The sequence below is a fragment of the Oryctolagus cuniculus genome, chromosome 13 (assembly GCF_964237555.1).
Source record: "Oryctolagus cuniculus chromosome 13, mOryCun1.1, whole genome shotgun sequence".
In the NCBI taxonomy this organism is placed as follows: Eukaryota; Metazoa; Chordata; class Mammalia; order Lagomorpha; family Leporidae; genus Oryctolagus; species Oryctolagus cuniculus.
The window spans coordinates 73597431-73624856 of record NC_091444.1 but is presented as its reverse complement, the minus strand read 5'-3'; the positions used below and the strand labels follow the sequence as shown (position 1 = coordinate 73624856).

The following is a 27426-nucleotide window of genomic DNA, read 5'->3' as shown; positions in this document are numbered from 1 at the left end:
GGAGAGATCTTCCATTCACTGGTTCACTCCCCACATGGCCACAACATCCAGGGCTGTAGAAGTGGAAGCCAGCACTCAGGAACTTCTTCCAGGCTTCCCACATGGGTGGCAGGGGACCAAGCATTTGGGCCATCTTCTGCTGCTTTTTCAGGTGTGTATTAGGGAGCTTGCTCAAAAGTGGAGCATTTGGGACTGTGATCGGCAACCGTTTGGGATACCAGTATTGCAGGCAGTGGCTTAACCCACGATGCCAAAATGCTGGCCCTTATATTATTTTCCTTATATTGTTATAAATTTGATTCCACAGAAGAAATTAAAGTTTCAGCAGCTGCAATTGATAAATTAACATGTAGATTCCAAGCTTATGATGAAGATCAAAGGCATCATATATCAGTACAGTTTATTTTTTTCTGCAGTCCATTTCTCATGACAGTGAGACATCCTCCTGTAAATAGACCAGCTGGATCTGGAAGCCTAAGAATGCAATACAGGCTACTCAGTGAGATATTTTGAATTGTCACCCATGTAGAATTGTGTATGTGGAATGGAATAAACCTATAACAATCTATGACACCCAACATGAAAAACTTGTTGTATTGGAGGAAGTAACATCATTTAAACAGTTTTCAATGCCTCAATTTTCTAAAGCCAAACTTGATTGTTGATCTAGGGTACTATAATGTAGTGAAACACATTGGAGGGTACTTCAAAGAGTTTGTGGAACATGGAATTAAAATACGACTTTATTTTGGTATAAAACAAAAAATATAGCAAAAAATTATTTGGTATATATAAAACAGTTTTTATGAACATGATTCTTAGATGTATCAACTAGCTGCTATGTTTCTGCACTGTATTGCTCTTTACAAATTATCTTACTTGACAGAATCTTCTCAGTAGATTTTTCTTTTTTTCTGAATATTCACAGTTAGGTACACTTCATTCACTCATAAGAATGCACACATTTATTAATTAGAGAAACAATTACTAGGATTTGAGAAATGAACTTAATATATAGAACAGTGAAGGAAAAAGGACAAAAGGACAAAATTCATTGAATTCAAGAGGTAATACAGAAAATTCTCACACAAATTATTCCTTTTAATAATAATCCTTTCTCATTTTATGAGTCACTCATGCTTGATGACTCCTGAAGTTTTTCATAGATGATATTCACCATAATACAGTCTCTTCTTACATTTAGAATATACAAAACAAATGTAAACTTTTTTATTTAAGATGTGATATACTATGCTCTCGCTAGCAATCATTTTGTTAAACTAAATCATTTGAGATCAAGTAATTCACATTTGAGATTTTAAAATATCAATATTGCTTTTCATAAGGGGAAAAGAGATGAAAATGAAAATGACTGAGGAAGAAAAACTGAGTCATAGTAAAAAGATATGTAAGAGAGAAAAAAAAGGGGTGGTTGTTAACATAGCAGTGAAATCTGCTTGAGATGTCCACATCCCATATCCGAATGCCTGGTTCAAGTCCTGGCTACTGTGTTTCCAATCCAGCTTCTTGCTAATATGTACCCTGGAAGGTAGCAGATGATTCCTCAAGTATTTGGGTCACTGACACCCACGTGGGAGTCCTGGATTGAGTTATAGGCTCTTAGCTTCAGTCTGGCAATGACCTGGCTATCAGAGGATATTTGGGAAGTAAACTAGGAAATGGAAGATTTCTCCTCTGCCTGCTTGTCTGCCTTCCAAATAAGATAAAGATTTGTAAAAATATATTTTAAAGAGGAGAAACAAGACACAACAAAGGTATTTGAAAACAAACTTTAGGGGTGTGCATTTGGCACAGCAATTAGGAAACCTCTTAGGACTCCCAGCTCCCATAATGAAGGGCATGGGTTTGAGTCTCTCCCTACTTCTATTACAGCTTTATGCTAATGCATACCCTGTCAGGTAGCAGGGGATGGATCAAATGTTTGGGTTCTTGACACTCTCTTAAGGGACCCAGATGGATTTCCTACTTTCTGATTGTGGCCTGGCCCAACTTTGGCTGTTGTGGGCATTTGGGCACTTGGAGGGTAAACCAATCCGTGAAAGATCTCTCTCTCTCCCTCTCTTTCTCTCTCTCTCTCTCTCTCTTTGCTTGCTCTCCTTTCAGAAAGATGCAGATAAATAAAAAAATTAACAAAAAAATTCATATTGTATATAAAGACATGAAATTCTAAGTCTATATCTGTCTATGTTGTTTATTATGTTTTGTTTTTAACCATTACTGTATTACCTTGCATCATGAAATGATCCATTTCTCTTTGTCTTATGGGATGTATGAATTTCAAAGCATGGGAAAAACAAACACTATTTTCAAATTTTATAGGAGCAAGTATGAATATTCTGCAGCTGCATTCCCTTGTCATAATTAATTCCTATTGGAGAACTTCATTACCAGGAGTTGGAAGGCTAATGTAGCAGGCTTCACTTCCTGGGGCCAGATTTAGTCTGGAACATGTACAGCTGTGGAATTCCAGGAAGTATGAAAGCTGTTCAGCAAATGATGAAGCAAGTTTATATAATACCAGAGAGAACAGTTTGGCAGTTCAACATAGGAGTTTCTGGTCTCCAACCTGTGTGATAAGTAAAATGAAAGGAAAAAAAATTGTGTATCTTTCTCTTTGGGCATTGGCGTTTCTTTGGCCCTTCTTTAACTGTCATGTTTCCATGGTTTCCAGGTGGTAACAGTAGTACTTTATTATCAGTGTTGGCTTTGTGGATTTCTCATATATTTTTCTTCATTCATATTTCTAGTTGTATGTTCCTTTAATTAATCATAGGTGATATTTTATAATATATTAGTTCATTTTACTCCAGAGGCAACACCTCAAGACTAAATATTGTTTTAATCTTATCAGAAAGGGGAAGATCCAAGATGGCTGAATAGAGTATAGCCATGTTAACTTCAGCTGTTTTAGGATACAAAATGAGCAAAGGAAGAGCCACATTTCCAGGGCTCTGACTGATGTAAATATTTGTCGAAGAAGTTTAAAAAACCAGTGAGGATTCCATGGAATAAGAGGAAAGAAGAGAGAGATACCACTGCATCTAGATGTGCAGCACAGTCAGCTACTGGCTGTGAGCCATTATCTTACCGTATCAAAGTATGAAGAAATTGCAACATACCTGGCTGCTCACAGTTTTAGCTGAGAGCGGATTGCACAGTCACCCAAGGACTTTTACTTTAGTCTGGGGAGTTGACTGTGGTCTGAACAACTGCCATGCTTGGAGCAGTGAAGCCCCACTGTTTCCCTATCCACCCTATATCTACAGGATGCCATACATGGCAATGAAAAGTCATGTACTGCGCTTCTGTTTTGCTCCTCCTAGCCTCAGCATCACAATCAGGGAACATGTTAGTCAAAGGAGAGACCACTTGCATCCTGAAACTGTGGAAGTTTTTTGGGCACTGGCCCCAGAGCTATACTCATGCACTCTGTGTGAGACAGATTCTTCTTAGCTTCTGGGGGCTAACACAAGAAGTAGTCCATAAAAAAATCTGTTGCTAACCTGGGAGATCTGCGTACTGATTCCAATATATCCTGCAATACCAGGACTGTAACAATTAGCTCCAAATTTCTCAATGTCACTGGAATCTAACTGTGGAAGAACCCAACTACATTCCACCTCTCTGGACTCATACCCTTCAGAGAAAAATCTCATGTATATCTGTAGGCATCCTATAGGAGTAGAACAGGTTCAGGTCATATCCCCAACTTCCAGGACTAGGGCTGTTGGTATTACAAGCACAGCACCAGTTGGACTGTCCCAGCAGGACTTGATGAAGGGTCCATCCATATCACACAGTTCTAGAATAATAACAATTTGTGCCACAAACCCTGGTATCACTCAGGTTTGCCAATAGTATAACAGGATAGCCACCTTTGTCTTCTTTAGTAGCAAGAACAAAGCACTGGCTATCATAATCACCAGGGAGACTGATACCAACATCTCTATGGAACAAAGATACACACCATAAGAAACCTATATTCATCTCAAAGCCACACTTTTATCACATGAACCACAACAGACTATACCACTGTGTTGCTTACAGACACAACTGATATTAAGACAAAAGAAACCACCCAGAACTTACACTCCTGGACTCATTTAGAACCAAAACAAAAACAACAAGCCAAGTGATACCCGGCATTCCAGCTAAACCATCAACTCTATTCCAATAACACCTATTTGATAAAAAGAAAGGATGATTAGACCAGATGCACAGATCAACATAGGGACAGAGGAGACATGAAGAAGCAAGGTAGCATGGCACTTACAAAGGAACACAATAAACAGCCAGAATTAGATCCTGAACTGAAGGAAATCTATGACATGCCAGATATAGAATTCAAAATAATGATTGCAAGGAAATTCAATGAGATACAAGATAATACAAATAGACAGATTAAAGAAATGAGGAAATAAATGAGTGACATGAGTGAAAAATTACTAAGGAGATAGAACTCAATAAGAAGAACCAAATAGGCCAGCATCATGGCTCACTAGGCTAATCCTCCACCTGCGGCACCAGCACCCCGGGTTCTAGTCCTGGTTGGGGCGCTGGATTCTGTCCCAGTTGCTCCTCTTCTAGTCCAGCTCTCGCTGTGGCCCGGGAGTGAAGTGGAGGATGGCCCAGGTCCTTGAGCCATGCACCTGCATGGGAGACCAGGAGAAGCACCTGGCTCCTGGCTTCAGATTGGCGCAGCACGCCAGCTGCAGTGCGCCGGCCATAGTGGCCATTTGGGAGGTGAACCAACAGAAGGAAGACCTTTCTCTCTGTCTCTCTCTCACTATCTAACTCTGCCTGTCAAAAAAAAAAAAAAGAACCAAATAGAATTTTGATGATGAGATCTTCAAAGTGAAATAAAAAATACAAATGAGAGCTTTAACAGCAGAATAGACCAAGTGGAAGCAAGAACTTCCGACCTTGAGGGCAAGAATTTTGAAATAATTCAATTAGACAGAAATAAAGAAAAAAATAATTAAAAAGAATGAAGAAAGTCTATGTGAAATATGGGAATACATTTTTAAAAACCCAAATATTCATATTATAGATATTCCTGAAGGAGAAGAAAAGGAAAAGTGAATTGAAAATCTATTAAATGAAATAGCTGAAAATGTCCCAGGTCTTGAAAGGGACATGAATATACAGATGCAAGAAGCTCAAAGAACCCCAAGCAGACTCAAGCAAAAAGGTCTTCACCAAGGCATACTGTTGTCACATTGTCAAAAGTTAAAGACAAAGGGGCCTGGCTCTGTGGCATAGTGGGTAAAGCCACCAAGTGCAGTGCCAGCATCCCATATGGGTGCCAGTTCGAGTGCTAGCTGCTCCACTTCCAATCCAGCTCTCTGCTGTGGCATGGGAAGCAGTGGAAGATGGCCCAAGTCCTTGGGCCCCTGCATCCACATGGGAGACTTGAAAGAAACTCCTAGTTTCTGGCTTCAGATTGGCACAGCTCCGGCATTTGCGGCCAACTGGGGAGTGAGCCAGCAGATGAAAGACCTCTCTCTCTGCCTCTCTGTAACTCTGCCTTTCAAATAAATAAATAAATAAATCTTTAAAAAAAGTTAAAGACAAGGAGAGAATCCTAAAGACAGTAAGAGAAGAGTGTTAAGTTACGTATAAAGGAAAATCATTAAATTAACTTCAGACTTCTCATCGGAAATCTCACAGGCCAGAAGAAAGTGGGATGATATATGCAAAGTCTTAAAAGAAAAAAAAAAACCTTCCAACAAAGAACATTATATCTAGCAAAGCTATCCTGTAAAATGGAAGTAGTAATAATCTCTTTCCCAGATAAGCAAAAACTCAGAGAAATCACCATCACCATACTAGCCTTAAGAGGAATTCTGAAGTGCATCTTGCATTAGAAGTAAACAGAATTAAACATCATGAAAACACATGACACCACCAAATCCACTAGCAGAGCAGGCAGAGTCATTATCCAATCAACAAAATTGCAAGTTTAATTCTTATCTATCAATACTAATCTTGAATGGAAATGGATTAAATTCTCTGTGGGTGATCCTGTGCCTGGCTGGGAGACTGCCTGCTTAGCCCATTCAGGAGGTTAAGAGGGCATGGCACACCATGCCTCCTGGGAAGAACCCTATGACCTGACTGCCAGCAGGCAGTAGGAGCACCAGGCACATTTCCCCTACACTGGCTTCCTGTTGAAGGGCCTTGTAATTGTCAATCAGGTAAACAGCTCCCCCAGACCCATAAGGACCACCTGAAGGCTATGAAGGCTATGTGAACTTCAAGCTGTTTGGAGAAGCCTAGTGGTGCCAATATCAGCTTTATCCTATAGAATTGGTGTTGCCTTGAGCTAACTGCACCCCCTCTGCCTGCCCTTTAAAAGCTTATATCTGATTGTGAATAAATGTGCGTGTTCACCAAAACTTGTTTCCAGTGCTTCTTGTCAAATAATGCCATCATTCCACCATCCCAAGAATGTGGGTCTTGCAGGACGAGCCCACAACTCTCTAGCCAAAAGACTTAGGTTGGCTGAATGTATAATACACCAAGACCACAGAATATGCCACCTGCAAGAAACTCATTTCACGAAAAAAGATACACACAGACTTAAAGTGAAGGAACAGAAAAAGGTACACTAGACAAATAGAAACCAAAAACGCTCAGGAGTATCCATCCCAGTATCAGATAAAACAGACTTTAAATCAAAAACTGTAAAAAGAGATAAAGGACATTATATTTTGATAAAAAGGTCAATTCAACCAGAAGACATAATAATCATAAATATCATAAATATAAATACATATATAGCAAATACTATTAGATCTAAAGGAAGAGATACAATAATACTGCATATCAGAGTTGAAACATACTAAAGAACAAATAAACATGACAGCATTTACAAGCTGTTTCACCCAACAGCTACAGAATGCACATTCTTCCCACCAGCACATCGTACATTCTCTGGGATAGACCACATATTAGGCCACAGAGCAAGTCTCAGCAAACTTAAAAAAGATTGGAATCATTCAAACTATCTTCTCAGACCATAAAGGAATAAAACTAGAAATCAACAAGAACACTTAGATACTCATAAACACTTGAAAATTAAACCACATGCCACTGAATGATCAATGATCATTGAAGAAATTAAAAAAAGAAATAAAAAAAAAACATTCTTAGGGCCAGCATTGTGACTTAGCAGATTAAGCCACTGCCTGCAGCACTAGCATCCAATATGTGCACTGGTTCCATTCCCAGGTGCTGCACTTCTGATCCAGCTCCCTGCTTATGTGCCTGAGAAAGCAGCTGAAGATGGGTAAAGTACTTGGGCCCCTGCACCCACATGAGAGAGCCAGATGAAACTCCTCACTCCTGGCTATTGCAGTGTTTTGGGAATGAACCAGAAGATGGAAGATCTTTCTGTCCCTTATTCTTTCTGTAACTCTGCCTTTCAAATAATAAATCTTTATAAAAAAAAAACTTTCTAGAAATGAATGAAAATGAAAATATAACACATCAAAACCTATGGGATACAACCAAAGCAATATTAAGAAGAGAGTATAAGTGCTTATATTAAAAAAGAGATATGAAGCCAGCATGTGGCATAGTGGGTTAAGATGGCATCCCATGGGCTCTGGTTTGAGTTCTGATTGTTCTACTTCTGATCCAGCTTTCTGATAATGTGCCTGGGAAATGAGCAGAAGATGACCCAACTGCTTGGGCCCCTGCACCCATGTGGAGAACCTGGAAGAATGTCCTGACTCTTGGCATCACTCTGGCCCAGCTGTAGCTATTGCAATCATTTGGGAAGTGAACCAGCAGATTGAAGGATCTTTGTCTCTCTTTCTCTCTCTAACTCTGCCTGTCAAATAAATAAAATAAATCTTTAAAAATATTAAAATGCCTCAAAAATTCCATGATGAATCTTGAAGACAGAAAAACAGCAACAAACCAACCCCAAATAAGCAGGAGGCAAGAAATATTAAAGATCAAAACAGAAGTAAACGAAATTGAAACAAACAAAAAAAAAACCAAAAAACAAAAGATCAACAAAACAACATGTTGTTGTTTTAAGAAGATAAAAAAGATAAACTTCTAGCCATACTAACAAAGAGAAAAATTCAAATAAATAAAATTAGATGTGAAAAAAGACATTATAACAGACACAACTAAGACAAAAAGGATTATAAGAAATCACCATGAAGGACTATATGCAACTAAGCTGAGAAATCTCAATGAAATGTATAAAATCCTAACTACAAACTACCTACCAAGAATAAATCAAGACAATATAGACAATCTAAGTAAGACCCATAACAAGCAATGAGATTGAAGCAGTGATTAAAAGTCTTCTACCCAGGAAAAAAGTCCAGGACCAACATTCAAAGAGGAAATTGTCACTCCCCCTCTTCATGGAGGAACGACACAGGACCCTGCACTGTTCTTTTGTCTGCTCAGCCCTCCCCGGGTTTGCTGCTGGTTCTTCCCGGGTTGGCTACAGTCCCTTCCACCTCCGTGGAAGGGTGGTTCCCCCTGCCACTTTCCCCACTTCCGCGGGGGAGCGGCACACCGCCGGCCAGCTCTCTCGGGGGCTGCACAGGTGTTCCTTCAGATAGATGTTCCTGGTGCATGTTGTCGCTCTCCTCCTTTATAGTCCTCTTCCACCAATCCCAACTCTGCTACCCACACGCTGAGTACGCTGCTCTCCTCCAATCAGGAGCAGGTCCTACAGTTTATTGGTTGAACTGGAGGCAGCTGTGTAGAAGCTGTTTCCTCCTCTCCCAGCGCCATATTGTGGGAGAGCAGATGCATAGAATAAGTCTTAATTCCAGTAACTTAGTCTAGTCCGAGTTGCTCCCAGTTGCTCCCCACAGGAAATAACTCCAATACTTCTCAAACTATTCCAAAATATTGAGCAGGATGAACTCTGCCAAACTCTTTATGAGGACAGCATCACTTCAACACCATAACCAAAGATATGACATGAAAGAAACTAAAGACCTATATCCTTAATGAATGTAGATGCAGAGATTTTCAACAAAATACTAGCAAACTGAATCCCAAACAAAATTGAAAAGATCATACATCATGATCATGTGGGATTTATCCAAGAATTGCAAGGATGGTTCAACATTTGAATATCAATAAACATCATAAACAAAAATTTTGTAGTCATCTCAATACATGCTGAGAAAACTTTTGATAAGATTCAACACCTCTTGATGATAAAAAATCTTGCACAAATTAGGTAAAGAAGGTACATATCTCAAAATTATAAAGGATACATATGAAAAACCTATAACCAATATCATACAAATGGTGGAAAGCTGAAAACACTTCCCCTCAGATATGAAACAAAACAAGGATTCCATCTTTCACCACTCTTTTTTTTAAAAGATTTATTTGGGTTTTTTTATTTGAAAGTCAGAGTTACAGAGAGAGGCAGAGACAGAGCAAGAGGTCTTCCATCTACTGGTACACTTCCCAGATGGCCACAACAGCCGGAGCTGTGCCCACCCAAAGCCAGGAGCCAGGAGCTTCTTCTGGGTCTCCCACGTGGGCACAGAGGCCTAAGCACTTGGGCCATCTTCTACTGCTATCCTAAGCCATAGCAGAGAGCTGGATCAGAAGAGGAGCAGCTGGGACTCGAACTGGTGCCCATATGGGATGCTGGCTCTTCAGGCCAGGGCGTTAACCCACTGTGGAAACAGCACTGGCCCCCATCACCACTCTTGTTCAATATACTACTCGAAGTTTTAGTAAGAGCAATTAGGGAAGAGAAAGAAATAAATGACATAAAATTGGAAAAGAGGAAATCAGATTATTCATTTTCATAGATGACATGATGTTGCACATGGAAAAAACTAAACACCCCACCAAAAAGCTGTTAGAATTGATGAAACAATTCAGTAAAGCTGCAAATTACAAAATAAACATACAAAAAACAGTAGCTTTTTATATGCTAATGGTGAACTCACTGAAAGAGAAATAATGAAATCCCATTCACAATAGCCACAAAAATCAAATATTTAGGAATAAATTTAACCAAAGTGAAAGATCTCTATAATGAAAATGATCAAATGTTGATGAAAGAAATCATCCAGGACATACAAAATAATGGAATGATATTCCTTTCTCATGGATTGGAAGAATAAATATCATTAAAATATCTTACTACCTAAAGCAACCTACCAATCACTATTAAAATACCCATGACATTCTTCACAGAATTACAAAAATTATCCTTAAATTCATATGAAATCACAAAGACCTAGAATAGTCAAAGCGACTCTGAACATGAAAAATCAAGCTAGAAGCATCACAATACCAGACTGCAAAGCATATTACAAAGCTATATTAATTAAAACAGCATGGCTCCAGCATTAAAAAACTGATATCTGGGTCAGTGGAACATAATAGAGAGCTCAGAAATTAATCCATATACATAAAGCCAACTGATTTTTGACAAAGGTGCACAGACCAACAGTGGAGTGAGGATAATCTCTTCAACAAATGGTGCTGGCAAAACTGGATGTATATATGTAAAAGAATGAAATTAGATCCATACCTCTCATCATATCAAAAAAATCAACTCAAGATGGACTAAAATCACTATGTTCCTAAATATGAGCATATAAAATACATGAAATGTATAATTTCAATAAAATTTTTAAAAAGAGATGGAATAAAGAACTAAATTTAAGACCTGAGATTAAGAAGGTGCTAGAAGAAAACATATGGGAAACATTCCAAGACTTTGGCATTTGAGGTAACTTCCTGGACGAGACCACAAAAACACAGGCAACAAAAACAGCACTAGACAAATGAGACTATATCAAATTCAGAAGCTTTTGTACAGCAAAGGAAATAACCAATAGAGTGAAGAAGTGAAGAGACATCCAACAGAATGGGAAAAATATTTGCAAGCTACCTATCCAACAAAAGATTAATTTATATAATATATCAGCAACTTAAAAAACTCAACAACACCACCAAAAAAAAACCCCAAATCTGTTAGGAAATGGGCAAAGGACCTCAACAGACAGTTCTCAAAGAAAAAATATACATAACCAACAAATATATGAAAAAAAAGGCTCATCATTACTAGCTATTAGGGAAATGCAAATCAAAATCACAATGAGATATTACTTTACCCCTGTCACAATGGCTATAATTCAAAATACAGTAAAAAATGCTGGTGAGGATGTGGAGAAAGGGGGACACTTATACACTACTGGTGGGAATGTAAATTAGCACAGCCACTGTTGAGAAGAATGTAGAGATTTCTCAAATTAGGAATAGACTTGCCATATGATCCAGCAATCCTACTACTAGGGATATGCTCAAAAGACACAAACATGTTGCATCAAAAAGATACCTATACCATCATGTTTATAGCAGCACTGTTCACAATAAACAAATTTTGCAATCAACCCAGGTGTCCATCATCAGATGAACTGATAATGAAAATCTAGTATATACAATGGAAATTTATTCAGCTATAATAGAATGGAATTCTACCATCTGCAAAAAATGGATGCAACTGGAGGATGTCATGTTGAGTGAAATAATCCAGACTCAGAAAGACAAATATCACATGTTCTCTCTATATGGAAGCTAAAATTTAATAAAATAGAAAGAAGAAATGTCTGTGTATTCTAGGATTGTTGCAAAACAGTTTTATGAATTTTACTTCATGCCTTTGTCATACAACTGGTTAAGAATGTTTTGCAACTATAGCTTTAATTGTGTTTGATTACCTTAAAATTTACTGTATATGGGTGAAATAGTCATTTTTCTATTCAATTATTGTTAATAGTCATATCTGTATTCTCACTAAATTAGGGTCTTTTATTTCTTAAACTTCTTTTTTTAACCTTTTTTTTTTAATCTGACAGGTAGAGTTATAAACAGTGAGAGAGAGACAGAGAGAAAGGTTTTCCTTCCATTGGTTCACTACCCAAATGGCTGCGGCAGCCGGAGCAGCGCCAATCCGAAGACAGGAGCCAGGTGCCTCCTCCTGGTCTCCCATGCGGGTGCAGGGGCCCAAGCACCTGGGTCATCCTCCACTGTCCTCCTGGGCCACAGCAGAGAGCTGGACTGGAAGAGGAGCAACCAGGACAAGCACCTGGCACCTATATGGGATGCCGGCGCCACAGGCAGAGGATTAACCAAGTGAGCCACGGTGCCGGCCTCTTAAACTTCTTATTTGGTGAAGCAGTAAGTCTTTTTACTCTAATGTGCATTTAAAATATCTCACACTCTAAAGAAAAAAAGAAACAGAGAGGGAAGGAGGGGAGAGGGAGAGATATAGGGAGGGAGGGAAGAAGGAAATATCAAGCATTCTTAGAATCCTCTCTACGTATGAATGGAAGGGGAGAGAGAGCGGGAAAGGGGAGGGTTGCGGGTGGGAGGGAAGTCATGGTGGGGGGAATGCCAATGTAGTCCATAAGCTGTACTTTGGAAATCTATATTCATTAAATAAAAGTTAAAAAAAAATCCTATCTACGAACTATATTAAAACTGTTAAAAAGCGATTAAAAATCAAAATAAATGAGTGCAGCCTGTTGAAATCCCTGCTTAGTATATACTAAGTTGATCCTCAGTATATGAAAGTAATTGAAAATGAAACGTGATGAAGGGCGGGATGGGAGAGGGAGTGGGAGAGGGAAGGGCCACGGGAGGGAGGGAGATTGGGGAGGGAAGCCACAACAATACGAAAGTCGCATTTTATGTTCTACTTAAAACTATTGGTTGAACTCTGTAATTAATACACAATTACTTTTAGGTGTTTAATTAATGCTATAACTAGTACTCAAATAGTATTTTACACTTTGTGTTTCAATGTGGGTGCAAAATGTGGAAATCTTTACTTAATATATGCTAAATTGATCTTCTGTATATAAAGATAATTGAAAATTAATCTTGATGTGAAGGGAAGGGGAGAGGGAGCGGGAGATGGGAGGGCTGTGGGTGGGAGGGAAGTTACGGGGGGAGCTATTGTAATCCATAAGCTGTAATTTGGAAATTTATGTCCATTAAATAAAAATAAAAAAAAGAAAAAATCAGAATCTCATGTATGTGTGTATGTTTGTGTGTGCGTTTAAACTTTAAAATTATTAAAGAACTAAGAAACAAAATTTTAGCTCAGATGTTCTTTATCTAGCTAAAGAGACAACTGAAGTTTAGAAAGGTGGTTGGTGTGTCAACAGCTTTATGTATACAGGACTAAAACCAAATTATCAGGCTCCTTCTGGACTCTGGTTCCTTTCCATGACGTAAGTTAGAATAGGAGGGATTATCTTTAAAAATTTAGAAAGATGTAATAAATTTATCTAAATTTCCTATTATAAATCAAGTTTCATTACAGAGTTCAACCAATAGTATTAACCAGAACAAAAAATATTAAAAAGGATAAAGTATTAAATTGTACATCAACAGTCAGGACAAGGGCTGATCAAGTCACTATTTCTCATAGTGAACTCTGTAATTAACACACAATTATTCTTAGGTGTTTAAATTTAACTAAAAAACGATCCCTGTTAAATATAAGAGTGGGAATAAGAGAGGAAGGAGATGTACAGTTTGAGACATGCTCAATAGGACTTGCCCCAAGTGATGGAGTTAAAAATGTGCCAGGGGATTCCAATACAATCCCATCAAGGTTGCATGTACCAATGCCATCTCACTAGTCCAAGTGATCAATTTCAGTTCACAATTGATCATAATGATAGGTCTAAGAGTCAAGGGGATCACATAAACAAGACTAGTGTCTGCTAATACTAACTGATAGAATAAACAAGGGAAAGAATGATCCAACATGGGAAGTGGGATACACAGCAGACTCATAGAATGGCAGATGTCCTAAACAGCACTCTGGCCTCAGAATCAACCCTTAAGGCATTCAGATCTGGCTGAAGAGCCCATGAGAGTATTTTAGGCATGGAAAGCCAAGACACTCTGGAAAAAAAAAAAAAAAAAACCTAAATGAAAGATCTCTGCGAGTGAGATCCCAGTGGAAAGAACGGGGCCATCAAAGAAGGAGGTACCTTTCTCTGAAGGGAGGAGAGAACTTCCACTTTGACTATGACCCTGTTGGAATAAGATCCAAGTCGGTGAACTCAAAAGGCTTCCATAGCCTTGGCAACTCATGACAAGAGCCTAGGGAGATTACTGACGCCATAAACAAGAGTGTCAAATTGTTAAGTCAACAACAGGAGTCACTGTGTACTTACTTCTCATGTGGGATCTGTCCTTAATATGTTGTCCAATGTGAAGTAATGCTATAACTAGTACTCAAACAGTATTTTACACTTCGTGTTTCTGTGTGGGTGCAAACTGATGAAATCTTTACTTAATATATACTAAATCGATCTTCTGTATATAAAGAGAATTGAAAATGAATCTTGATGTGAATGGAATGGGAGAGGGAGGGGAAGATGGGAGGGTTGTGGGTGGGAAGGAAGTTATGAGGGGGGGAAGCCACTGTAATCCATAAACTGTACTTTGGAAATTTATATTTACTAAATAAAAGTTTAAAAAAATAAATAAATCAAGTTTGACTTATGGAACATTGTTGGCTGCAAGGTAAGTGTTAGTCACATAAAAGTATCTTTTTAACTAATGGAATATAAATTGAGAAGTTGCAAAATTAGAAGAGTTTCCATGGTGAACAATCTTTCAGTACATCACTCAGAATACAAAGGTTCATATATATTCTTGTGTGGGGCGAGAAGTAAATACACATTTCATTAAAAATTGCAAACAGACCTGTAGAGATGGTCAACAAAATTGGAAATAAAAATGTTCTATCTCATAAACATGGATGTGTAAATTTATAGATAAGGAAAGTATTTCAAAACGATGATAGCCTTATATTTAGATTTAGATATGGTTAAAAATAACCAACAAGTACACAACTCCAGTGGGAATTTTACTTTATAAAACCTACCTGTAGAAAAGTTTATTATTAACAAGTACAGATGAAGACGTATGACACAAGATTTTCATTCACAGAACGAATCACAGAATAAGACATCGAAATATCACTAGAATACACAAGGTTCACAGAGCCCATTTGTGTCTGTTCCACTGATCCATGTTATTATAGATGCCCTGATAAATACACATCAAGCTATTGAACATTTTATAAAATAACAATAACTTACAGCTCTATGTATTACCATAGATATATTTCCTTAAGGCAGAGTTACAGAGAGAGAGGGAGAGACAGAGAGAGAGAAATCTTCCATCCACTGGTTCACTATCCAAATATCCACAAAATATATAGAATAGTGCACATGATATTGATAATATTGAATGAATAAATTCTTTTGAAAATATTAATCTGCTTTATGCTACACTGCCTTTTCCAGCCTTCATCTAAAAAAAGTAATACATAACTATAATTTAAGGCAATAATCTATATGTAAACAATAGAAAACTAAATTTTTTAAAATGTCTTTCTTTTTGTTGTTTTTTACTAAGTTCAAAACTTAAAATACAAAAGGCTACATTTTTTTATTAGCTCTCATTCATCATCAAATTATTTTATAATTATCACGGCTCTACTATCATTCTCTTTTGGAAATGGGTTTCAAATGCTTTATCATACATTCATATAACTCAACTTTAATGTTATTATAAAGTTGAGATTTTTAAATATTTTTAAGTTTTCTTAAACTTTGTGAGCTCTCAGAGATCATTCTATCTCTCTCTCTCTCTCTTTTTTTTTTTTTGACAGCCAGAGTTAGACAGTGAGAGAGAGAGAGACAGAGAGAAAGGTCTTCCTTCAGTTGGTTCACCCCCAAAATGGCCGCTACGGCTGGCGTGCTGCGCCAATCCAAAGCCAGGAGCCAGGTGCTTCCTCCTGGTCTCCCATGAGGGTGTAGGGCCCAAGCACTTGGGCCATCCTCCACTGCCTTCCGGGGTCACAGCAGAGAGTTGGACTGGAAGAGGAGCAACCGGGACATAACCGGCGCCCCAACCTGGACTAGAACCCGGTGTGCCGGTGCCGCAGGTGGAGGATTAGCCTAGTAAGCTGCGGCGTCGGCCTTCATTCTATAGCTTAATGAAAGAAGACTTTACCTGGCTTTTTGTGCTTGGTTAAAAAATAAAATGTATAAGTCTAGCTGTTATAGAGTTAAATTTCTCAATAAATGTAAGGCAAAATATTCCTAAATAACTACTCTAAGTATATATTAAGACAAACAATGAAAATAAATAAATCCCCATATTACCCAAGCTGTTAGTGTGTGTGTGAGACAGAATACAATAGTATTTCAATTACTATTAAGTGAAAAGTTTACATTTGATAATGATGGAGGTTATTGGCTGTATAATTTAAATATTTTCATTTTGAATTGTGTATGTAGCTCACTTAGTGAATTTTATTTTGTAAAATAGTATGGTAAAAGTGTTATGAAGGTCCTTTTTTTAGTTTATTCCATTTTTTCTTTGAATTTTACATTAACCATTGTCAGATTTATAAAAGCATGCAGTAGTTATTTAATTGGACTAATTTAAAACTAGTTATAGTGGTTACTAATTACTATGGCATTATTTTGGTAAAATTCTTAATATCTACACTATGATCTACTATATAATTTAAGAAAATAAGATCTACATATACTATATGAAACTCTTTACATTTTATGTTACTGAAAAAATACAAATTGATATGTAGGGCTTGATTTGACTATAAAGCAACAATTGTACATATCTAACATGCAGCTCTTCAGGTATTATCTTTGCAATAACAAAGAATGCTTGACAAAGGCATGTGTGTGTAATAAAATTCAAGAAAGCAAAAACTTAAACAATGGGTAATAACAACTTCACCAACATTTTATCTTATAAAAAATTGTATTAGTGTGTTTCCGTTTTGTCAAAGACGAATTAACTCAGAAACATAAGTTTGCTTCTGGAATCTCCATTCTGTTCCACTGTTCTCTGGAACTGTCTCTATGCTAATACCATTAGAGTAGCTTTTAGGGTGTGTGTATGTATGTTTGTATGTATATAGACATAAATAAACCTTGCTTCTTACACTATTTTCCTTGTATATTTTTGTGCTTCCTATTACTTTTTGCCTTTGGAAGCAGTTTGCACTAGTTTTTTATATACTGCTAAGAGTATGTATTACTTTTTGAACCAATTTGAGGGGCCAGCCCTTTTTCCTCTGACCATACTCATAGGTTGAGCAGTATGGTACATGATAGCGACTTACTAAATTATTTGTTCTGTAATATATCTATCCATACATCTATCTACTTGTGTATCTATGTATCTATCACCTATATCTATCTCTTTTGGATATAATTAAAATACTGTAAAATCTAAGTTTGTCCTAAACTTATTTGTATTGAAAGCGAAGGAATTTCAATTCAGTTATCAATATCCTTTAATGTTCCTTGGTAGTGCTTTAACAAATGTAAAAAAAAGCCAACATCCCCTATAGTTTTTTGTTATGCCTTTAAATGCCTATTTCTTCATACCACCTTTTGGATCCAGGATACAGAAGAGAAATGAGAAAGAAAATGTAATATTACAACAGTTCTACATAAAGCTCATGAAGAATATATGTTATAAAAAAACTATATAAGAACTTCAAATTTTTTCATGAAAATAAAGGTTTTTTAAAAATTGTATTTATTTTCATCTATTTGAAAGGCAGCATGACAAAGAGACAGATGCCTACATGGAAAGAAACAGAGAGAGAGAGAGAGAAATCTTACATCTACTGTTTCATGCCCCAAATGCCCTTAATAGCCAGAGCTGGGCCAAGACAAAGCCAGAAGCCTGGAACTCTTTCTAGGTCTCCCACGGAGGGTTCCAAGCACTTGAGCCACCATTTTCTGTCTCCGTGGTGCATCAATCAGTAGAGAGCTAGATTGGAAGTGGAATAACTGGGACTCAAACAAGGCAGCCTGATATAGGATGCAGTATACCAAGAGGTGGTTCAACCTGCTGTGCCACAATGTTCGTCCTAATAAAGATAATCTAAATGTTTTCCATGGACTTACTTAAGTAGCCTTGTATGTAAGTATCCAGATATTTTACTGTGTGGTGCTAGCTCCTTGTCTTTAAGAAAAGAAAGAAACTTTTATTGTGCAGTAGATATTCTCTTACTCCATACGTAAAGTTGAATTATCATCAGAATTTCTCCAACATCGAAGGCCTGCCAAACCTGTTGTGGAATCAGTTGTATACAGTCCAATTCAAAGGAGCAAATGCATAACAATAGTTCAAATTTTGATCTCAGCTATTGAATCTTTAGCATATGCTTGTGGTCTTATTGAACATCTTTCATACCCTCTCCATATTCAGGAAACTTTGACAAATGTGTTTTTTTTTTTTTCATCTAGAGCTAAAGAACTACCCTCTTATTAGGCTGAAATTTAATTTTAGCTTCATAATATTTGGCTGGCCCCCTCTCTAGCCATCCTAAATGTTTTAAATATTGGAGGGTGAACCAACGGCAAAGGAAGACCTTTCTCTCTGTCTCTCTCTCTCACTGTCCACTCTGCCTGTCAAAAAAAAAATATATATATATATATTCATGTTCATTTTATATATTGATAGGAAACCAAAAATTTCCATTTTAAGTACTCACAAACACTGATAAAGGCCCATAAATATTTTCTCAATACTATTGAACCAAAAACATTTTACTACAACTGTCATCAGTAATTATGAAGTAGGCTGGAATATACGGATTTAACTCAAAGCTACTCTACACAAATTTCATCTATTTTTTAAAAAAAGATTTATTTATTTATTTATTTTGAAAATTGGAGTTATGGCGGTGGGAGGGAGATATAGGTATCATCTATTCACTGGTTCACTCGCAAGATGGCCACAACAGTCCGTGCTGGACCAAGCCAAAACTGGAGTCATGAGCTACATCCAGATCTCCCATATGGGAAGCAGGGGCATAAACACATTGGCCATCTTCCACTACTTTTCCCAGGCCACTAGCAGGGAGCTGGATCTGAAGTGGAGCAGTCAGGACAGAAACCGGCACCCATAAGGGATGCCCATGTTGCAGGTGGCAGCTATATTGGCTATGCCGCAATGCCAACCCCTATATGACATTTCTGAATATAGTCTCATGACATTACCAAAGAGACTTTGTGAGAACAAACATATGCTTTATTCAATCCACATAGAATCTCATTTTAAAAACAATAGCAAAACCCAAGGTGTGTACACATACTTCAGAGCTCCTCATCTTTGACTGCTGTGTTGGTGTTTAACACTAATGCAATAGACTTTGATAACTTGTAATATTACCTCTGGCAATAGGAAGCAAACTGGGGGATGGTTGAGTGAGGGACCTCCAGGTTTTCTATATCTAATTCATGATATTTTCTACTATAACTATTTGAAATGACCTTGGACACATTTTTCAAAGTTTATTTTTACTTATTTGAAAGGCAGAAAGAGATCATCCATCAGCTGGTTCACTACCCAAATGCCCAAGAGCCAGGGCTGGAAGCAAAAACTGCACTGGGATCTGCCATGTGGGTGGTAGGAATACATGAGCCATCATGTGCTGCCTGCCAGGAGGCAGGCGAGCAGGAAGGTGGATCATAAGGAGAGGTGGGGTTTGATCCCAGATACCCTGATAAGATGCAGGTATCCCAAGTGGTAGCTTAGTCTGCTGCACCATGTCTCCTGCCCATCGTAAAGTGATTTTGATTACTTAATTCATGCTTGAATATAAATAAAAATCAAGAATCACTGTATCTTTATAAAAAATTAGTGGAAACAGAGAAATGAAGATTCTGCCAACACTATTTTATTGGACCATACAATATTTAAATGACTCTTTACTATTTTATTTCAACTTGGCTAACTCAAGTAATCAAATTCCTTCAAAATATTCACACTAAGGATAACTTTTTTGTCCTTTTTCTCAATAAAACTTTTCATATTTTAATTTATATCCAAATTTTATATAGCTTTACACTATAGTCATGTATAACTTAACTAAGATATTTTCTAAGAAATTCAATTTTAGGCAATTTTACTGTTGTGCAAGGATGGTAGAGTGTACTCACACAAGTAGGATGGTATAGCTCAATCATTGGTCAAGTAATTTTGATGCAAACAAGAGTAAGAGTAATAACATGATGCATGAGGCCACTGCAGGACTAACACAAAATACCATTTTACACTAAAGTTTTTAATAAGGAGAAGGAATTCACTCAAAATAAGGATAAAAAGTATAGTACAGTGAATACATAAGCCATAAGCATGAAATATGGTCATTTATTATCATCAAGTATGTACTATAAAAATTGCATTTGCTATAATTTTTATGAGTTGCAGCATGTAGGTTTCTTTATATCAGCATCAGCATACACCCATGAATAGTGTGTTGTTCTACCATGGCTACAAATCACTAGGTGACAGAAATTTTTCAATTCTATTATAATCTGTGGGATCATGCTGGTGTACGTGGTCCATCATTGAGCAAAGATGTGTATGACTGCAGTATATATAAGCTTAATAATATATAGGTCTTTTCAAGTTTGCTGAAAAAATGTCACTATTAATACACATTAAACTATTCACTGAATTTCACTTTGAAAATAGCTGTTTTCAGTTGCCACAATTTTCTGGTCTTAGTGAAGCTCTGCCAAGAATCAGAAAACTCCATTTGTTCTAGATGGTATTGCATGTCATGTTTAATAAAGTGAATTCTTGGGAATTGAACAACTAAAAGTACACTGTGTAATTTTATGTTTACCCCGTGGTGATAATGCACTGTTTTCCCATGTTTTTTTAAAGGTCTATTTGTACAACAAAGCACAAGAATGTCATACAGCTCTTCATACAAAGTTAAGTACTGGGTTAGTGACATGCTTTTTTTTCAGTTTCTTGAAAACCCTTAAAATATTGAAATGTCTACAAAAGCAATAAAATGATCACAAGATTATACGGTGATATTTAATTTTTGTACAAGTTAAATATCACTGATAATTAACTGTTAGAAGTTTATTTTGAAGTGACATTTTCCTGGAATACCAGACTTTTACAACATAATTAAAGGCTTTCTCATTGTAATGGTGCCCTGTTGCTGATAAAAAATTTGTGGTTCTACTTTGCAAATTATTATACACATATAATAATATATAAACTAATGATTTTGGTTGTGTTTTCATGAAAAAGTTTCGCCATGAGTTTAGGTAGTAATGTTTTCTTTTCTTGGACAATAATATTAGAATAATGGAGATAGGGGCCTGCGCCATGGCACACTAGGTCAATCCTCTGCCTGCGGTGCCTTATCCCATATGGGCGCCAGTTCTAGTCCCGGTTGCTCCTTTTCCAATCCAGCTCTCTGCTGTGGCCTGGGAAAGCAGTAGAAGATGGCCCAAGTGCTTGGTCCCCAGCATTCGCATGGGAGACCAGGAAGAAGCACCTGGCTCCTTGCTTCACATGGGTGTAGCTCCGGCTGTTGCGGCTGTTTCGGGGGTGAACCAACGGAAGGAAGACCTTTCTCTCTGTCTCTCTCTCTCTCACTGTCTGTAACTCTGTCAAATAAATAAACAAAATTAAAAAAAGAATAATGGAGATAAATGAATGTTTGAAAAGTATCTTACATAGTCAATCTGTGAAAAAGAAATGAAGATATGTTATTTCAATGTGGAGGACAGTCAATATCCAAAATAGCAATGATAAAACAACAATGTTTATCTTGAATGCACTATGAAGAAATTGTACGATTGTCATTTTTAAAGGTAACTTGCTTTCAACAGGTCTCCTAATTCCCTACTGAGCTATTCAACATAATTTCTTCTACCTGAAGTCTTTAGTTTTGGATTAGTTACAAACTTTAAGATAAGAGCACAGATCATAGTATTGACATTATAGTTGAATCATAGTGAAGAAAATACATCACTACTACAATAGGAAGAGAATTTTTGATGAATAAAGAATTGTTTAAAATATGAGTTGCCTGCAAATTAGGGATAGAAGAAGAAGACAAGGAAGAGAAGACCTACATCAATTATTTCACCATTGTGGATAATTTATATAGATATGTTACTTACAATTTTATAGTAATCTCTTACAAAAATTTTACATTAATATCTTAGAAGAAATTACCAAGGATTAAAGAACTGTAATTAGAGAGCATTTACGGACCTCACTATAACCACTGTTCATCAACTTTAAGGCATACTTTTTTCGTTCAAAAATTTAAAAATAGAAATGCATTTTATATTTGATTTTAAACAATTTCTCAATATTAGGTTGTTTTATAAACATGAGCAACTGATAAATATAGTTCATTTTACAGCATCTGGCTAGGGTGTATAATTATTATAATTGAAATAACAGTTTACCCAAGAGAAACCACCATATTGTAAATATGATCTTGACACTCAATGAACAGTAGAGAAGACTTTACATGTATCATGGCACAAAGAGAAAGACAAATTAAAAATACTAACATAGGATTATAAGAAATTTTAAATACTGTGATGGGCCTAGCATGTGCTTAATTGAAATTCTAGTAGGAGTGACTAGAAATATCTCAGAACTGATGAAGACTCTAGCCTATATAACCACAGGGTCTAGTAAATACAAAAGAGGATGAAAGTTTTTTTAAAATTACCTATAGAGTGGGCCTGTGCCGTGGCGCAGTAGGTTAATCCTCCTCTGTGGTGCTGGCATCCCATATGGGTGTCAATTCCAGACCTGGATGCTCCTCTTCCAATCCAGCTCTCTGCTGTGGCCTGGGAAAGCAGTAGAAGATGGTCCAAGTTCTTGCATGGTTTCCCAAGCACTTGCATGGGAGACCGGGAAGAAGCACCTGGCTCCTGGCTTCGGATCAGCGCAGCTCCGGCCATTGTGGCCATTTGGAGAGTGAATCAATGAAAGGAAGACCTCTCTATCTGTCTCTCTCTCTCTCTCCCTGTCTGTAACTCTACCTCTCAAATAAATAAAACTATCTATAGGGGCCCGTGTTGTGATATAGTGGATAAAGCTGCTGCCTGCAGTGCGGTCATCCAATATGGGCGCTGGTTTGAATGCCAGCTGCTCCACTTCCAATACAGCTCTCTGCTGTGGCCCGAAATAGCAGTGGAAGATGGCTCAAGTCTTTGGGCCCCTGCATCTGTGTGGGAGACAGGAAGAAGCTCCTGGCTATTGGCTTCGGATCTGTCCAGCTGCAGCCATTGGGGCCAATTGGGGAGTGAACTGGTGGATGGAAGACCTCTCTCTCTCTCTGCCTCTGCCTCTGTGTAACTTTACCTTTCAAATAAATAAATGAATCTTTTAAAAAATTACTTATAAAAATCTTAGCAAAAATGCAAATATAGATCTGGAAAGGATCTACAATAGGTTTGATTCCAGATTGGCTTGTTTTTCTTAATAATATGCATTTAAGATTCTTCTGTATCTATCCATGGTTTGATAAATCAGTTATTTATTTTCAGTAGTGAAGAATAGGCCATTGGTCAGCGCTGTGGCTCACTTGGCTACTCCTCCGCCTGCGGCGCCGGCACACCGGGTTCTAGTCCTGGTCGGGGCGCCGGATTCTGTTCCGGTTGTTCCTCTTCCAGTCCAGTTCTCTGCTGTGGCCTGGGAGTGCAGTGGAGGATGGCCCAGGTCCTTGGGCCCTGCACCCGCATAGGAGACCAGGAGGAAGCACCTGGCTCCTGGCTTTGGATCGGCACAGTGCACCGGCCGTTGCGGCCACTTTGGGGGTGAACCAAGGGAAGGAAGACCTTTCTCTCTGTCTCTCTCTCTCTCTCTCACTGTCTAACTCTGCCTGTCAAAAAAAGAAAAAAAGAATATGCCATTGATTGGATGTTCCCACAATTCAGTTATCCAGTCACCTACTGCAGGACATTTTGCTTGCTTCCAAATTTTCACAATAACTCCAATGAGCAAGTTACTATAAATGAAAGTTTTCATCTTCTTTGTATAAATATTAAGGAACATAATTGCTACATTGTACAGTAAGAGTATATTAGGTTTGTAGTAAATTTCCTATTGTCTTCTGAAAGGTCTGCATGTTACTTACATTTTAAACAAATTTGGGAGTTTCTCTTTACTTAGGAATTTATCCCATTTATAACTGTTGCTATTATTTTTATACTAGGCCACATTTTCACCAATTGTTTTTGTCTTCTCTCTTTCCCACACTTTTTTACTTTATTTTCTTCTATATACTATTCTCCACTTTTCACTAACTGGATTCAAATTTCTTCTTGTGGCTAGTAAAAGTTCTTACTTCATTTTTAGTTTTCTAATGGTTACGCTTAAGATGATAACTTTAACTCACTCCCACTTTTCTCCTATATCCTCTTGTGTATCACCTCCCCAAACATGTTGAGATCTTACAACCTAGTTTTGCTTACCTAGGAAAAAACAGTAACAAATATTGCTAAATTCTTATGACTTACAAAACTTATTGCTTCTTCTCTATTTACTTTTCATACACATCTAGAAGTCTACACTTCTTATAATACCTTTTTTATGAACCCATGTTTTTAAAAATATTTTATATTTTTCACTTTCATAACTAAAAATATAGCTTAGACTTCTGGCATCGTTTCCAGTATGTAGGCAGCTTGAATTAGTCACCTTTAAAGATCTGGAGACATTAAAAATAAACAACTTTTCTTAGGTCTGTTTGAGAACTGAGATTGTAGGGAAAACTCTTATTTGAATATGTGGAGAAACAAGCAAATTCTGAAAGAGAGCTGAGACCTGCTTACTTGGGACTGATATCAATAGAGCAATAGACTGGTAGAAGCACTAAAATGGTGATTTTGATGAATAACTAGAAGCTAAGTATGAACTAATTCAAAGGAAGAAACTCTTGGAGCACAAAGTGGCAGAGATGTGACACTTCTATAGGTGTTATCTTGGGAAACCCAGCTGTTGCTGTTTCTTCTTCTTTTTTGTTTTCCCAACTGGGTTCTAAAGGAGAAGAGTTTCCCTTGGCAGGTGAAAGGAAAAGTAAACACTGTGGTTGTGCCCCAGGCATTCTCCTTAACAAAGACCTATGCTCCAGAGGAAGAGACTATGTGAGTGCCTTATCCCAGCCAGTAAAGGTTACCTCCCACTAAGTACCAGTGAGATAGTGCTTGTGAAGGCCAAAGCAAGAGGCTGAGATTTAATCATATGAAAATGCAATGCTCTCCCTTTGTCACACCTGATCAACATGCCAATGGGGCTTTAGTATAGCAATAACAGATTAGAGGGAAAAGACTGCAGGATTCAGACTCTCTCTGAGGAATACTGAAATTCAAGTCAAGAGAGGAGACAAAAATAGGAACCCTAGAAAAGTGAAACTTCTGCACCTACAGCTAAGCAAACATTAAAGATGGTCTATCTGAAGAAATTAACATAACACTTGATCTTAAAGGCTAATTTATGTTAATTCCTAAGACATGATAAATCCTGTTGAGTTTTCAACAAGAAATTACAAGCTATACTAAAAACAAGAGAGGTACAATCTGAAGTAATAAAGCAAGTATCAGAACCGTATTCACAAATGACACAGACGTTGGAATTCTCAAAGTGGGAACTTAAAATAACTGGTTGATACATTAAAGCAAATGGAAAAAGACAAAGTGCATGAGAAAATACAGATAGAAATTTTAATAGTAAAAAGAAAATGCTAGAAATCAAGAACACTATATAGCAGAAATGAAAAATCCATTGCTAGGCTCACCTATTAGTATCAGACTGATAACAGAGGGGCTGGTGCTGTGGCATAGCGGGTAACACCACTTCCGATCCAGCAATCTGTTATGTCCTGGGAAAGTAGTAGAAGATGGCCCAAGTCCTTGGGCCCCTACACCCACAAGGAAGAACCGGAAGAAGCTCCTGGCTCCTGGCTTTGGACTGCCCACTTCTACTTGTTGTAGCCATTTGAGGAGTGAACCAGCAGATGGAAGACCTCTCTCTCTCTCTCCCTTTCACTCTCTCTCTCTGCCTCTGTAACTCTGCCTTTCAAATAAATAAATCTTTGCAAAAAGATAACATATGAAACAAAAAATCAGTGAGTTTAAGCATGTTCCAATAGATACTTCCAAAATCGGATGCAGAGAGGGAAAAAAATAAAAAATCCAGAACACTCAACAATTATGGAAAATTTCATAATCAGTTTATAACACATAATGGAAACACCATAGAAGAAATAGAGAATAGACAGAAAAAATATTGAAATATTAATATGAAACATTAATTAATAAAAATTGAAATATTAATGGCCAGCACTTTTCCAAAACTAGATACAGGGAACTAATAAAATGCCTAGCATCAAGCAGAATTAAAAAACCAACTACCAAAACACCCTCCTTTTAGGCATATCATATTCAAACTGCAGAAAAGCAAAGACAAGGATTATATCTTAAACTACAGAGATGAACTGTCAATAGAACATGGGTTTTCAATAGACAAAAGTAAGGTAAAATATTTAAATTATTTTAAGAAAAAAAAAACTATCAGCATTACAGACTTCTGTGCCCAGAAAAATTCTTTTTTTTTTTTTTTAAGACTTTGAGAGGTAGAGTTAGAGAGAGGGGGAAAGACAGAGTAAAATGCATTCCATCCTTTTGTTCACTACCTAAATGGCTGCAATGTTGGAGTTGGGACGATCCAAAGCCAAGAGCCAGGAGCTTCTTCAGTGGACCAAGCACTTGGGCAATCTTCCACTGCTTTCCCAGGCCATAGTAAAGAGCTAGATCAGAGGAGCAGTGGCCAGGACACAATCAGTGCCCAACTGGGACGCCAGTGGTTTAACCCACTATGTCACAATGCCAGCCCTCAGAAAATGTATTCTTAAATGAAGGAGAGAGCTGGACATTTGGCTCAGTAGTGAGAATTTTATTTGTAACATCTACATTCCATATCAGAGTGCCTGGATCAAAGTCTCAGCTGCGGTTGTGATTTTAGCTTCCTGCTAATGCGCACCCTGGGAAGCAAAAGGTATGTTTCAAACACTTGGGTTCCTGTCACCCTGTTAAGACTCAACCTAAGGTCTCTGTTCCTGGCTTCAGCTTGGCCCAGCATTGGCTGTTCCAGACATTTGGGGAGTGAAGCACTGGATGGAAAATTTCTGTTTGCCTGTCCTCTCTTGTTTCTTTGCCTTTCTTTCTTCTTCTTCTTTTTTTTTTTTTTTTTTTGGATGGCAGAGTTATACAGTGAGAGAGAGAGAGACAGAGAGAAAGGTCTTCCTTTTTTCCTTGGTTCACCCCCGAAGTGGCCGCTACAGCCAGCACATTGCGGTCGGCACACTGTGTCCATTCCGAAGCCTGGAGCCAGGTGTTTTCTCCTGGTCTCCCATGTGGATGCACGGCCCAAGGACCTGGGTCATCCTCCACTGCACTCCCAGGCCACAGCAGAGAGCTGGACTGGAAGAGGAGCAACCAAGACAGAATCTGGCGCCCCAACCCGGGGGTC

General features: G+C 37.7%; 1 long non-coding RNA gene across 5 annotated transcripts in view; it reads right to left on the bottom strand.

Annotated features, from left to right (window-relative positions):
* LOC138844874 (uncharacterized) overlaps positions 1 to 27426 on the bottom strand; it is a 412620-nt gene that overhangs the window by 87199 nt on the left and 297995 nt on the right. The window lies entirely within an intron of this gene.